Below are 15,460 nucleotides of genomic sequence, written 5' to 3'. Positions count from 1 at the left end.
AAACGAGACAGGTAAAGTGCCTCTTCCGTTTAGAAACACCGGATTTGTCAACTGAAAAAGGGATATTATTCGATTTATGCGGCAGCGAGATAAACTCACGCTACTGAAATGCGAGAAAATAATTAATTCATGAGTGCTCTTCCTCTCTCTCTCTCTCTCTCTCTCTCTCTCTCTCTCTCTCTCTCTCTCTCTCTTTCACACTTGGAGCTTCTCCCAAAAGATTTATGGTCGGGTATGAAAGTCGAAGAGCATAATAATGTAGGACAGCAGGATATTATTTATGGAAGGATAGGCAAAAGCACGATAGGCGAGCGAAATGTAATGTATCCGAATATAAAGAAAAAAAGAATGAACATTTAATTTTGGCACCTTTTTTTATAATTCCTATTGTAAATGTTTAGTAAATTATTTTAGAAGTAAAACTAAAGAAGGAAATACAGCGAGCGGATTAAAGAACAAAACGCAGTAAAAAAAAGGCACTTCTAGGCCAATAGTATTTTATATTGCGCAAGAAGTTCGAATTATCCTGTCAAGAAATAGAAATGAAATCGGGATACGAAAGATTCAATTTGCAGCCGGAACGCCTCACTCTGTACAATCCCCTGTATCCGGCAAATGATCGAAGCGGATGGAAAAAGACCTCAGCTCCTCCCGCTAATTAAGTTACGAGATGCGCTTCTCCTCTGCCTGGCCGACCGCCCCTTCGCTCTTCCCCGCCCGAAACCGGAAACGAGCTGCCGCGGATTATTTCCGCGGGGCGAAATGTAGGGCGAAGCCCCGATAATTAACGCGCGGGTCGGTTACGGGGGGCGCACCAGCGCCCGAAATAAACATCAATCAACGGCGAGTGTTAACTTATTAGGATAAAGATTACGTCACGCGACGCCACGTCGTTGCGGTGACGTGCGCGGTGGCGCACGTGATAGTGACACGACGTCCGGCTTTGTATATTTTCAACAGGGGCTGAAGCGCCCCTCGGTGAGCCTTGTAGGAAGAAAATTAATGATGAAAGTAAAATATTCCTCTCTATCCGTTCCGCGTGCAACGTCGCCGTCGAGGGCGCTCCTATAATTTTAGATTGCTCGGTTTGGTCTGCAAAACGCTGCGCGACTGCTTCCGACGACCGTGAGTGCAAATTCAATCGTCACGTGCAACGAAGATCGTCGCGGTAAAATTTCCGGAAAAATTCCGGTGCTTCCGTCCGACCTCGTTCCCTCGTGAAAACTGACTGCCCCTGCAAATGCAAAAAAAAAAAAAAACCCGTCGTGTCTGAATTATTCCACGCGTTATGCAGAGAGCGATTTAAGGTCGGAAAAAGGTGCAAAGGTCTGTCTAAAAATAGCAGCAAACGTATCGCAGAAAACTAAGGATCGGATGGGGTGAGATTATTTACGCCTTGTCGGCGACGTTTTTACAAAAGGTGACGGAGTCGGAAGGTAAGCGGGCGCTCGAATATACGATTCCTTTTTACGGGAGAAAAAAAAAATTCATTTTCATCACAACGCGACGAAATGGACCTCTCGCCTCAACGTGAGACAGATAATCTGCAAAGCAGTTTTTCCGGTTGTAAAAAGAATCGATGCAATTACTTTTCCCCCGGGGAATCTGACCGGTTAAAATGTAAATTAGTCGTACCGCTCGCGCGCAATCCGCGAATTGCTCGATTTCTCCCTTTAAAGAGAGCACTTAGGGTTGATCGACCGGCTGTAAAAGCGGATGGGTAATCGCGAGTACTTGGAGCTACTCGCCTGCGGACTTCTCGAATACCGTGTATTCAACAAGTTCTGTATTTCTCGCTTAAGCAACAACGGGTCAGCGTCAATGTAGCGCTATAGCCGTGTGGTTACAGCGTTACGTGGATTAGCGAGAGATTTATGCCCGGTCAGATTAATACCAAAAGCTGCCCGGAACGGATAAGCTTTGCACCTCCACGTCACGGGAGATACTTCAACCGAGATACATTTGTACCGCGTTGTATGCGGAAAAAAACTGGATTTCAAAGCGTGAAAAAGGTTCAGGCAGTTTATTTTCCGCGTCCCCAAAAATTTGCTGCGCGCTTTTCGCGGCGCGTGTCAAAAATGTTTTCGACGTTGACGTCCGTGTCTATCATTTATTACAGGTCGTAATAGCGTTATTCGTATGTAAAAGTCAAATGTGTTCCATTATCTTTTTATAACAACATAACATACAAGTGTGTATATATATATATATATATATATATATATATATAAAAAGATATATGTCAAGTGTGTGTACAATGATAGAAATGTACCAGGCATACAATGGGCTTAAACATTTACATATTTTACGACACGCCAAAAGGATATTATTTTTTATAACGTATGCGCAAATCTTGTGAGTCGTTTAAGGAAATATTCTAGTCTAGTGCGCGAAAACGATATATTTTTCTACATCTTGATACTTTCTACTTGTACATATTTATTGAATATCTATAAATTATAGTAACAAGTTTGTTAGATTTTATTACACAAATTTAATAACAAGCATTTTAAAAATTTGGCTGACATAAAAAATTTCTTAGAAACTATTAAAATTATCCATTTTAACTTTTGCATATTTTATATGTTGTATACATAAAATATCTGTTTATTATATAAATTTGAATTATTGCGATATCTATTAATAAACTCATACATATTAAAAGAGAGCTATAAATATCGACATAGATCTGCTAATGCAACACCCTTTTGGAAAAAACCCAGCACTTTATTAATACCGACCGAAGAACATGATCTGTTTAGATAATTAAAGAAGTAAAAACCAATACAACAAATTGTTAACTTATTTTTTAATCTATATTTTTCATTATTATCTTATTTTTTAACTGGTATTAATCGTCATTTTTAATGTATTTTAAAACTATGTGCATTCTTTTGAACATTGTTGAATCACACATTTACGATTAGTTACGGTAAATCACGAATCAAAGAATTTTTGAAAAATTTTTCAGGAGCGACAAAAATCAAAATCAAATTTTGAAATAAACTTTATTACAATTATCAAATCCCTTACCCAAGGAAAAGGTACATACCGATGTTATCAATAGAAATACGGTAGAAATACGAAATACGAAAAATACCTTTGTCATACTTTTATATCCAATTATGTATTTGAAAAATATAAATTTATAAAATTACATTTAGTAAAAAGTAAAAATAGACAAAATATAGTGGTATAAATAAATAATCAATTTACACCCCCCTCGCGTTTTTATACTCAATTTTATATGAAACTGAAATAGCTCGCGGATGTTTGCTATTTTTAAAAAATGGGTTGCGGTTTACACAAATCACTGGGTATCCCTGTTTTAATATTACATAAGTTTAATATTACACATAATACATTCGGGATGCGTTACGTGTCAAGTGTAAATTTTTTATGTGCACGCGACGTTAATGAGAAACAGCGTTGAAATGTGGGCATAGTGTAAACTCACGGTAAACTAAACGGGATCATGCAGCGGTTATTGGCTTATCTCTTTGACTTTGCTATTACATACTTATTAACTGCGTGCGCAGAATTCCCCTGCACGCGATGATGCGGCGAGGATGAACGTGCCGGCGGAATAGATCGATAGAGAAAGTCAAATATAATATCAATCTAGTGTGAACGATTCGATCGTTAATCTACCTAGACGATATTGACTATCGTATCCGGCTTCGCGCTGGAAAACCATACGCCGCGCGTAAAAGATACGCGTGACCCTTATACATAGGCGAGCAGCTGCGAGATAATACATATTGACAGTAGAAGATACTGGGGCCACTTCTCTACGACGTTAGAATATTGAATTTTGCGGGAATTGAGAGATCATGTAACCGAAGTTGCTCTAATCGAACTTTTGCGCGGCGTGCGATTTAATGCGGGAGGACGATATAATCGCATAATTTTCTATCCGCCATCAACGGAGCAGCACACACGCGGGAAACATTCGCGGGCGTATCGTCGAAATAATCCTACAAAAATATATAGCAATTGTGTATGGCATTTCATTGTTTGCTAAAGTGTATTGAATCGGGTTATTTGCGTAAACCGGATTTAAGCCGATCGCTATTTGCAATGGTGAAATCCATTTCGCGCTGCAATTAATTCTGCATTGAAATATCAAGACTGCGACGTGCATTGAAACGTAAACGATAGCGGTACAAGGAGCAGGGAAAAGTATAAACGTCACACGGTGAATCCCCACGTAATAGTTATATGTTCAGTTATTTCATAAGAGATATCTATGTTTTCTATTGTCGCGATGCTGTTCAGTGTTTAATTTCCCGGTGAAATGTGTCGACGAACAGTTTTTTTTTTTTTGTTTGTTTGTTAAACTGCATACGCCGGATAAGCCATACGTGACAATTGACAATTTGATCAATTTCCCTTCCGCATCGCTAATAAAATCCGTCAATTCCCATCAACGTTCACTATGCTCCGGGACGCCGTCATCATAGCACAATGACGCGCGGCGGTGCGTTGTAAACAACAATTACCAATCCCGTTGTCCCCCTGCTCGCGGCATTGACATCCAAACAACATTAAATGCAGTACGCATCGCAGATAATTACACGACCGCCATTATAGCATGAGGTCGTGCCGAAAGTATTGTCGGTTTACTGGTGTATGGCAACAATCGAGTCAATCCCCATAAAATCGCGCGTGGAGACGTGACGGGAAATTTTAACGTGGCATGATATTTCGTGCGATCATAAGAGGATCATAATATTGGATGATAACTGGCACGTTCGTGCTCCTATTGAAATAATCAATTATATTTTCAAGATCGCCATATGGATCTGAGCTAGAGCTAGAATTTAAGACACACACGAAAAAAAGGATTTTGCTATAAAGTATATTAAAAATTTTGCTGCGATTTGAAAACAATTTTATTGGACAATTAATGTGATTATGTAGGACGCTCAATAATGACGATAAATGCTACAGAAAGCTTTGACGTTCTAGTTTAAGTGTCTTACATAATTATTTTGAGACAGCTTAACAAAATTGTTTTTGCATCTGTATTTGTAGTTAAATTTGTGGACACTTTAGAATCGTTGTTTTTAATAGTTTGTAGCAGTTGTTTATGGTTTTTTATCTAAACAAGCTACAATCTTTGTGAAATTATATTATTAAATATTAAAGGATTAAATTTAAACTGATTCCTTGAACTAAATAAAATTTTGTTATTAAATTCCATGTGTGACAAAATTTATTATTTCAACACTAAACGTGGTTTTAAGAATTACATTTAATCAATCAATTTCCGTAAATTGTTTAGTTTCTAAATAAGCAGCATTCATATTTACGCATGCATCTAATAAACTAAATTAATTAATAAAATCTAATGCACTTCTTGAATTAAATCGCTTGATTCATTGTTTAGTTAAATTGGCGATACATCAAGTAAGAGCAGTTACAATATGGAAATTGAATGATTAAAAATGATTCGAATTTGGTATAATTCAACATTACGAATTTGGCAATGTATATGTTAATAGTTAATAGTATTACATTATTGATTTTAATTTTTGTGTTTTATAAATATTGGAAAACTCTTAGACATTTAATACGAGAAACATTTTTCTTAATTCAAATTCTGCTTCTTATAGTAAAAGTATGTGAAAATTTTTATTCATTTTTATATGACTTTAATTTTATGAAATGAAATACATCTTTGTTAACAATTAATAACATAACGAGCATTTTATGTTCTTCTATTCACCTCTATCGCAAGTCTCATAATTTTACGAAATGAGGTTCAAAAGGGAAAAGAACTTACCTGATGATCCACGATGTAATTTATTTCGCAATGTGCCGGAAATTTATCACAAGATTGTCTTCAGTGTTAACGATGCTGGTACATAACGAGGAGACGGCGGGCTATACCGCAGCGACGATGTCGTACTCGATTTTCGCGACGATGATTTGCAGCGGGTTTTCCCTCCGTTAGCGTGTTAGCATCTTGGTGACTCTCGTCGGTGCAGTAAATGATTAAATCATCCGGTCATTACTGCAGAAGAGGGAGGACCATGTGCGCTATTGGGTTTATAACGTTTTCATCGTTTTAGTCGGCGTCACTTGGGTCGGATGCATTATTGGCGGGAGTGTAAGAGAAAGAGAAAGAGGAAAAGAGAGAAAGAGGAAGAGAGAGAGAGAGAGAGAGAAAGAGAGAGAAAGAGAGAGAAAGAGAGAGAGAGAGAAATACGAATATACCTGCCGAAAATTACATTAACGGCCATTTATTTCTAACGAATACCCAATTACGTCGGTCGATAATGTGCAACCGCACTCGCCAGTTGACGTAATTTCAGTTAAGCGCCACCGCCGCCGTTGCCGCTACGAGATAAAAGGGCGGGTCCGAGAAATCTTTAATCCTCGCTTCGGGTTTTCAATTAGTCGCCTGCTACTTCCCCTCTCCCACCTCCCTGTTCTTTCGATATCGAGGCGAGAGAAAGAGAGAAACAAGGAGAAGAAGAAAAGCGAGGAAGGGAGCCAGAGAGAATACTACGACAATGGTTTGAACCTTAGAAAATTGCTAAGTCTGCTATTTCTGATACGATGTCCCATATGCGTCCTCATAATTGTTTGCCCTGATAGATCTGAGAGGATGTCGTGTTAGTTGCTTGAGATAAGAAGATCGTAACCCTTCCCATCGGCGACGGACACAAAGGAGAATTGACGATCCGTGTTAACGACCCTTTCGGAAATTGCCGACATCGCGCGGAGCACTGGAAGAAAATTAAATGGTCGCCAGGCTGAACCGACCGTTTTCAGAGAAGGAACAAACAAAGCATGTAACAGAACCTATTCTTGGATGATCGTCTTCCCGAAGAAAAACCAACTTTCGACGCTACTGCGCAACAAGGCTTCGAAAGCTGCCTGGTAAGCAATGTAGCTACAAGGGGAAAGCGAGGAAATGTTCCCTGAGAGAATTGTCTCGAAAAATTGGACACTGAAAAGTTAATTAAGAAAAAGGATGAATTTGGAATCTTCAAGTATACGAATAAAGTTATAATTTTCTTTTCAAATTTTCGAAATTCTCTCTCTGGTATGCAAATTGGCGTAAGAAAAGGAGCAATGGATTTCACAGTTAAAAACGTAAATAAATAATAGAACGGACAAATCATTTTTTGTAGTTTTTTAGACAATAAATACAAATTACAATTTTGAAAAACTTGTTGTTAAAATTGCAAAAATAGGTCTATTTTCACGCATTTTGTCACGTATTTTTAAAATTATGTCAAATGACTGGAAAAGTTTTATTACAATCAAAATTGACGTGATGGTTACAATTTTTAATTCTTAAAAAAAATTGTTTGCTATAATTAATAAGACATTTGTAATAAAATATGGAATAACAGTAAAAAAATTATAAATTAAAGCAGTGTCTATCTTTCTACTAAATTTATTTAAACACAAGTATTTTTTTAGGACGCTTGAATATGATGGTAAAACTAATTTAAAGTAGATTCAATATTACGGATGTTAAAATATAAAAAATAACCGTATTTTTGTAAAAATTTATGTATAGAATTATTTTATAAAACTGAATATGAATTTAATACTAAAACTGATAAATTCAATGCAATTAGTAAAATTAGTATAGTCGATGAAAATTATGTTTAAATTATAATAAGAAGTAAAATATATACGGATTTTTCACATGCATATCCAATATTTAACAATAAATATCTCATTAATTATAATGAATACAAAAAGTTATTTTCATGGATTAAAAGTCCTAATAAGATATTTTATTTTGATTGTAATAAAACTTCAATGTGTCATACAGTTATAATATGAAAATGTTAAAATGTCCTTTTTTGCAAATTTTTCAAAACGTGTGACGCAATAAAGCAATTTGGAAATCGCGTTCGTATTTAGCATCCAAAAAACTACAAGAAATATAACTAATCTCATTTTGATGTTTAAAAAAAATCATGTTTTGTTGAACCGTCTTATCTGCACGAACATCAACTTTTACAATTACTTATTCTTTTAGTTGAAGTACTGTTAAAAAAGAAAGAAGGAAATACGAAATGTGAAATAATTTGTTACGAATTATTGAGTATTTATCTTTTAAGATTTCCTCTCCCCTGGTATCAGAATTTATAAAAATTCTAAATGGAAAGAGCAGATCCTGTATTTTTAACTTTGTGAAACATGCTTCGGTACTTTCCAAAATATCAAGCGTAGAAATTTTCAAGCGTTTCTAGTAGAAACTCGCAAGAAGAATTCTCGCTAAGGATGCTGAAGGATATATACGCATTAGGTTCACTCGAAGAGGTCCGTAATTTCTAAGTTCTCATAGCTTTTCGGAATGTTCGCTGCGGTCGGAAAAAGCGTCGCAAATCAGTGGCAAGTTCTCTTGGCAAGAAGAATGTAAATTAAATCTACCTGAAGAAGTGCTCGTGTCTCTTTATTTGTTTGAAAATTAAGAAGCTGCTCTGAATAAGAACATTTTTTTATGAGAAATAAAGTATTTCTGCGAAATCTTGAAATGCTGATAATTTTAAATTAAATTAAAATTATCTGTAATACATAAATAAGTATAACGAATAGCAATAAAAAGTTAATTAAACTTTTTTTCTAATTAATACTTTATGTTTAAAAAATCACAATAATTAATATTTTATAATTGTTATAATATATATTTATTTTTAGAAATGTAATTGTAATAAAATAGAAGTTATAAAATGGTGAAAAGTAGGCAATGTTTAAACTTTAATTTTTAACTACGCAATTTTTTTTCGGAGACTTTGAATAGTTTTCTAGGACACGCGGCTTTAAAGCGAATTCATGGTAGAACTCTAAATGATAGAAAAATTAGTTTCACCCAGTGGAGAGCGTAACAGTTTGAGATTTTATTGTTCCCCGAAATCCATTCGCAATAAAGGACGTTACAAATTGGCGACGGGATTTGGGACGTGGGAGAAATACGGGTAGTACCGTTGAGTGTAAGCAATTCGTAACTGTTTAACTCGTACAGTTTGCCAAGACACAAGAAGCGGCTAACAAAAGTTCTTAACGCTGCAAAGTTAGAAGTGAGGTGTATTCGAAGCGATGTTTGAATACTTTTTTTTTAATTTCACGGCATAGTGTCATTAAAAAGGAGTTCATTTATTACTAGCGAAACCTTGAAAGTGGAGGTACGAGTTCTTCTCGATCTGCAAAACAAAGAACTTGATGAAGAAAATTTTACTCAATTTTTATTTGTTGAAAAAAGTATTGAAGAGAATAGGAATTTTAATCTTAAATAATTTAAACTTATGTAAGAAATATTTTCTTTAGAAAAGTCTCTTACTTATATCTACTCGATATCTACTCGATATCACTTAAATTCTAATAAATACTTAATCTTATTTAAAAGAAAAGATAAATTTTTATTAAATTTTGTCATTAACGATAGCTACTTAATCATAGCTACTTAATTCTCCTACGTTATCAAACTTTGTTAAGAAACCCCCGACCGATCAGCGGCAGAATTTTAAGCAGTGGAAAAAAGCGGTCACGGTCAGACCAATACGACTCGTAACTACTTAAAGGAGTATTCAAGTCTAGAGCGCGACAAAAGTTTGCGTATTGTTAAAACTTTTTTTTTAAAGAAACTATACATATTCTTTTACGCTTTTCCACATTTATTAGTATTATATATATTTAATAAATATCTACAAATTTTGGTATGATTAAATGTTTATTGGTTTTTACATAAAATTAAAGACAAAAATATTTTTTAAATTGGCTAATATAATTTTTCCAAAATCACTGAAACTGTCGATTTCTTTTAATTTTTATGTATATGTAAAATACATACGTCTGTTTATCTTCCACACTAGGATTTTTGCGATATCTGTAAATTAACTATTTTTCTACACGTTAAAAGATTTCTAAAGTCATTTATTTTACCGACATTTTTTAAATAAACTAATCTTTTAATTGGCTTTATATAATCGCAACTCTTTTAGAAGTAAAGTACGCACCAAAATCTAGAGGAATACAGTTGAGTTAATACAAGAAACAAAAAAAAAATTTAATTTGTGGTACGTAGAACTGTCACTTGGTGACAATATTTGCTTAGTATACAAAATCTACACAATATAAAAATAATTCTTCTAGGGATAACATATACGAACAATATTGTGCAATTCAAACTGAGAAGTAAAAGTATAGAAAAAAGATTAGTTTCATGAACTTTTTATAACTGCAAATTTAGATATAAATTAGAAAAAGAGCAGTGTAAAAACATATTATTTATTCTCAGTATAAAATCCAGTTTATATGATGATATTAATACATGCACTTTAAGTCTGAAAAAGGATTTCCGAATTTATAAAAGAAATACATATGAAATCTTGTTAATGATATGCACGAATGACTCTACATTATCGATCCCGATCAAGTTTGACGCGCATTTTAGCATCCTCTTAAGTTTAATCAAATTAAAAACTCAATATTTATTCTTTGAAACCGTACTACTTTAATAATTTAGAATATTTTTTATTAATCCTGGCCCAGGATAAATGAACAGATATTTTACATGTTCGCAAAGTTGAAATAAATAATTTTAGTAGTTCAGAGAAACTTAAAAAATGTGTATGTTTTTAAATTTATGTAATTAGAAATATTAATAAATATTTAATCAAAATTTAATTCAAAATTTGTAGATATTTAATAAAGAATAAGTAGAAGTGTAAAAGTACAGAAGAACATGGACAGTTTTTTTAAAGAATTTTCGAATATAGATAAAGTTCTTTGCACTTCGTCAGAATATCTTTTAACTTCAGTGCGGCAAAAACATTCAGCAACTTATATCTCACAAGAAACGTGTTGTTTCCTGTCAATAAAAATACATTGAAAAGAACAAGTCCATCCACACTTAACACAGTAATTAGTTAATTCTCACCACTTTCTCTCGGATCCGAGGGTCGGCGACGAGAAAACCGTCAGGAGTTTTCCTGTTTACTCGGTCAATTTATCGCGCTCGCTCCTGAAATCGAGTGTCAGCCTCGACAGTGAGATGCGCGCGCCTTAGCACGAGGCTCAACCCTTTTTTAATAAATAAAAAAATCTTTGTGTGGACGGACTGGATCCTCTCGGGGAGGCTGGCAGAGGATAATTAAGAAAACTTCAATTTGTCATCCATCCGCACCATTTCGCGAAATCAATTTTCTTCTCTGCGTAGAATTAAAACACAAAATAAAGCATAAAATAAAGGAATAAAGCACAAAACGAGGATAACTACGCGAAAATACGCGAACGAAATCGGCGACGACTGCCATGACATATCGTAGATTGATCCTTATTAGAATATTAATTGAATTTAGCGAAAGAATTAAGCAATCATTTCAATTTTTTTGGTTCTAATTTCTAGAAAGCATATCACCGCAATTGAATCACGATTATTTTTAATAAACGTTTATAAAAAACAAGGCATTCTCTCTCTCTCTCTCTCTTTTTTCTTATCTCCCTCTCTTTCTCTTTCTCTTTTTATTTTAGGAAACCTCCTTATCGCGAAGCACTCTCGTTCTTCAATGTCGATCGTGACTCTCGAAGGACGATCGACATCAAGATCGCCCGAGTTGGAAATTATCCTAAAGCGAGAGGAACTTCATTTCCGTGGTATAATCTCGATCAGGGGATAATATCCCGTAGTCGAATCGAACTCTCGCGAGGGAAGAGATCGAGATTTCGAGTACGATTCCGAACTTTTCAATTTGTCTGATATCCGTGTTCCGCCGATGGGTAATCGGCTGGCGATCGAGTTCCCGGCTCGGAGGTCGCCGCGGCGAGCGTCCACGATCTTGCGAGAGGAAGCGGGATAATCGCGGTGGCAAATATCGGAGGACGGACGGTCGCGACGACTATGTTTGTTCTGCAGCCATCCTAAGCCGCAAATAACGAGGAAGGTCGGCCGATAATAGAATGGGATTCGGGGATCCTTTACGATATTTCTGCTATATATCCTTTCTCTTTCTTCCCCTCGCCCCGTTCCCTTTCCTCCCTCCCTCTCATCCTTGAGTAACCGACGCGCGCTGACGACTCTTCGTTTCTGCCGCCGAGATCGAGGGCGGACGGACGCAACCGTAAAAAAAAGGGACTCCCCGGACATGGCAATCCGCCATCGGCGATCTGTCCGAAGATGTAAAATTGCAATCCGCGGTCACTGCACGTTCGTTTGCCCGCGAGCAACAAGTTATACACCATAACCAACGGCGCACAAAGAGAACGAGAAAGTGAACGGACGGATCTCCGCGGCGTCGACCGTCTTTTCCGGAGCGTGCCAAAGCCAAAGCTTCGAAAAGTGGCTTTCCGTTCGATCGATTTCTCCTTTCTCGCAATCTCGCGGAATGCAGTTTTGGCATATTGTCAACGAGATCATTCCCCCGAGTACGCTAATCATCACGTCATTTTCGACCCTCTTTGTAACGCAGATGGAGGACGGAGTTGGGCGGAATTGCATCAATCATGTAGGTCGAGCAAATCTGACTTGGCAATTGGCTATCTCTTTGCAGATTATAATCCTACCTACGATATGAACAGAGAGAGAGAGAGAGAGAGAGAGAGAGAGAGTGTGAGAGAAAATTGACTTAACCGGTCGGAGCCCTGAGCGACGTTACTACAACCGACCCTCAGTCAATCACAGTTTGCGTTAATCGACGTTGGTGAAACCAGCCCGTAGGAGATTTAGCTCCGCGCCCCGCTCCAAATAACGCCGGCATCCACTGAATCCACATTCATGCTCGGAAGTTTCAACCGTCCCGTACGCTTAAGTAACCGAGTAGAATGCGCGATTTTTATTTCGCGCTACTTTGTAACAAACCTTTGGTGTACAAACGTTATCAAGCGTCACACTTAAACTTTTTTAAATCGATCATACAAACTTTCGGGGGGCAAATATAGATTTAGTGGATCGCAAACGCGAGTTTCAAATTGGAAAAACAAAGGAGAGAGAAAGAGAGAGAGAGAGAGAGAGAGAGAGAGAGAGAGAGAGAGAGAGAGAGAGATAATTAGAAAACGGAAGGATGAAACTTGGAAGTTGTCAGTCCTCCGTAATCGCGATCAATCAGCACGCGCGTCTCGACGCACGCTCCGATCGAAGACGGATATCTCACGAGGATCTTTCCGGAAGGGGGAAGGTGGACGGAGGGAAGGGGCAGGCGCAAGGGAGAGATAAAGAAACGCGAGGGTCGGAGATGTACCGGGATTCGCACTCGTTCTCACGCGAAAGAAACGCGGGGAGAAAGTTAACACGTGATCGAGCGTGTGAGTTCGAAGTTGTCGCGCGCGCGCGATCGCCGCGAGATCGTGAGGTCGTTGAAAAAGCGTGGATCGCGATCCTTTCGTTCGCTCGCTCGCACGCTCGCTCGATCGTTCGCACGCTCGTGCGCTCGTATGCGTTACCGATGTGCCACCGGTGGTCGGCGACGGACAGTGGGCGATCCGGTGGTCCGGAGTACCGTGCCAGTACTGGTACTGTAGAGTTTGTTATCGAGTAGCGGCGGCGGCGGCGGCGGCGGCGGCGCCGCGCGCGCGAGAGAGAAAGGCCGAGCGCCGGGGGTGGTGGCAGCTTTGCTTGGCTGACAAGTAGATAGGACCGGGTACCACGCAAGCGCCGATTCAACCCTCTCCGTTCGTCACCCTTCCTACGATCCACCTCCCCCTCCTCCTCCTCCTCCTCCTCCTCCTCCTCCTCCTGTACGCTCGCACGTCGCCCAAACCCTCATCCAAGCCCTCCAACCCTCTTTCGTTCCCTCACCGGCTGGCTTTCTCTATACCTCTTCACCTCTCGATACCCTCGGGCGAGCCCGGCCCTTCGACTTTTCCTCGCTTTTCCATCTTCTTCTGATCGCGCGAACGTCCTCGGAGATTCGATTTGCCACCCTCGCGCGCGCGAGAAATCACTGATCTCCGACGGAGACCAAGCAACGGACAAACGTGACGACGACGGCGATGACAACGGCGGTGCGACTCGATTTTCGAATCGGTTTCTCGCCGATGACATTTTCGCCACGCGCATCGTTGTGCTTTAAATGAACGCAGTTTCCGAGAAGAGTCCCCCTGTATTTATATAAAAAACAGCTTATAAGAACGACCGTTAGTACTCGCAATTAACCCTTGATGCAATTTTGTCGTATCTCACGCACACCACGTTGCTCTCTTCTCCCTGTGACTTATTGAAGGGCGGAAAAAGGCTTGTGTGCGACGTTATTTTTTTCAATTTTAAAGAATGTAGGTTTCTAGGTGTAGGAAGAGAGAAAGAATGTATTGGACAACTAAAAGAATGTAAAGTAAATATTAATACGATCCGATATGTGAGTAATATCAGACATTGAATAAATATCAAGTAATTGATTGAAAAACCAATATCGTGGAATTTATTAATCATCGGTAATTATTTTGGGATTCTGTGAATAGAACGATGAAAACAATCTTGAAGATTTATCGTCATACGCTTTTCGCGATACTTGAAAATTTAGCATTGTCTTTTACCGTTCCGAGAACTGAAAGTACTTTGTCCCGCGCGAGTGCAATTACTCGCCTATCGTTAATCTCGAGCTAGTATTATATATTTATGTTGGTCTGAATTGCGACGCTCGAATAATTACGACGACAGTCTACCGGCTGCTCTCTCCGCTTACGCGCCGTAAATTCCGACGTTCCTATCTGCGCCTGGCCAATACTAAAGGATTCCCTTTAACGCACGACGACCCTTCGGACCAAGATTTTGTGCGCGTAACGCGGAACACGGAAGACCTTCCTTCTTATAAGCAAAAAGACAGCAGATGAGGAAAGTGTGTAACGAAGTAATGTTAACTTTTCTCGCAACTTCTTAAAGATTCTCTTTAATGGGAAAAACAGCGCGTATCAGCGTTGCAGCGGCGTGATAACAAGCTGCTCGAACTTGAACTAAAAGAAAAAAAGCATAGCATCCAGCCATCAGATATATATGTATATTCATGCAAAATTAAATTATGTTTTGAAAGTACAACTACGCGCGCGCGTCGTTACATATGTCTATTTTCTACTTGTAAATTTTTCGAGTTAAAATTATATTGACGCGTTACCTTCATTAAAAGTTGTCCTTTTGCGCATTTTAAATACAGATGAAATAAACGAACGAATTTCGGTTTAGCAAATTAAACTAGGATTTAAATTTCGTAAGCCAAAAAGTTACAGAACATATGTGACCTTCCATTAGAGTTACAGATGTCTAAGACAGACTCCCACAAAAACAACTTTTCTCGTATTCATCGTTCCGAAAACCAACAGAGGCTATTTTGCTTTCCCCTCGGACCAAAAGCTCTTTTTGAACCATTGAGTTCTTAGAATTCTGCGATTTAGTATCCTTTTACTGTCCTTTCATCCTACGAACTCTCGTAGGCGATTTTGTCCTTTAAGCGCATATAGAAATAGAAGGATGATAAAGAGTACAGCATATTCACACGTGTGC

The 15,460-nt window shown here is 38.0% G+C and overlaps 1 protein-coding gene across 4 annotated transcripts in view; it reads right to left on the bottom strand.

The window, feature by feature from the left end:
* LOC105832354 (5-hydroxytryptamine receptor 2A) overlaps window positions 1-13,522 on the bottom strand; it is a 170,953-nt gene extending 157,431 nt beyond the window's left edge. The window contains exons 1-2 of one of the 4 annotated variants that reach the window (XM_036283391.1): window positions 13,411-13,522; window positions 5,789-6,045 (exon numbers count right to left, since the gene is read on the bottom strand). The gene's annotated coding sequence lies outside the window, so the exon portion shown is untranslated. Of the gene's footprint in view, window positions 1-5,788; window positions 6,046-6,222; window positions 7,329-10,912 lie in introns of those variants that run through there. The other 3 variants (XM_036283389.1, XM_036283390.1, XM_036283388.1) reach the window with 3 other exon arrangements.
* Between the last annotated feature and the right edge of the window lie 1,938 nt (window positions 13,523-15,460).

This window comes from Monomorium pharaonis, chromosome 2 (assembly GCF_013373865.1).
Source record: "Monomorium pharaonis isolate MP-MQ-018 chromosome 2, ASM1337386v2, whole genome shotgun sequence".
Taxonomy (NCBI): domain Eukaryota; kingdom Metazoa; phylum Arthropoda; class Insecta; order Hymenoptera; family Formicidae; genus Monomorium; species Monomorium pharaonis.
This window is presented reverse-complemented; position numbering and strand designations above follow the sequence as displayed.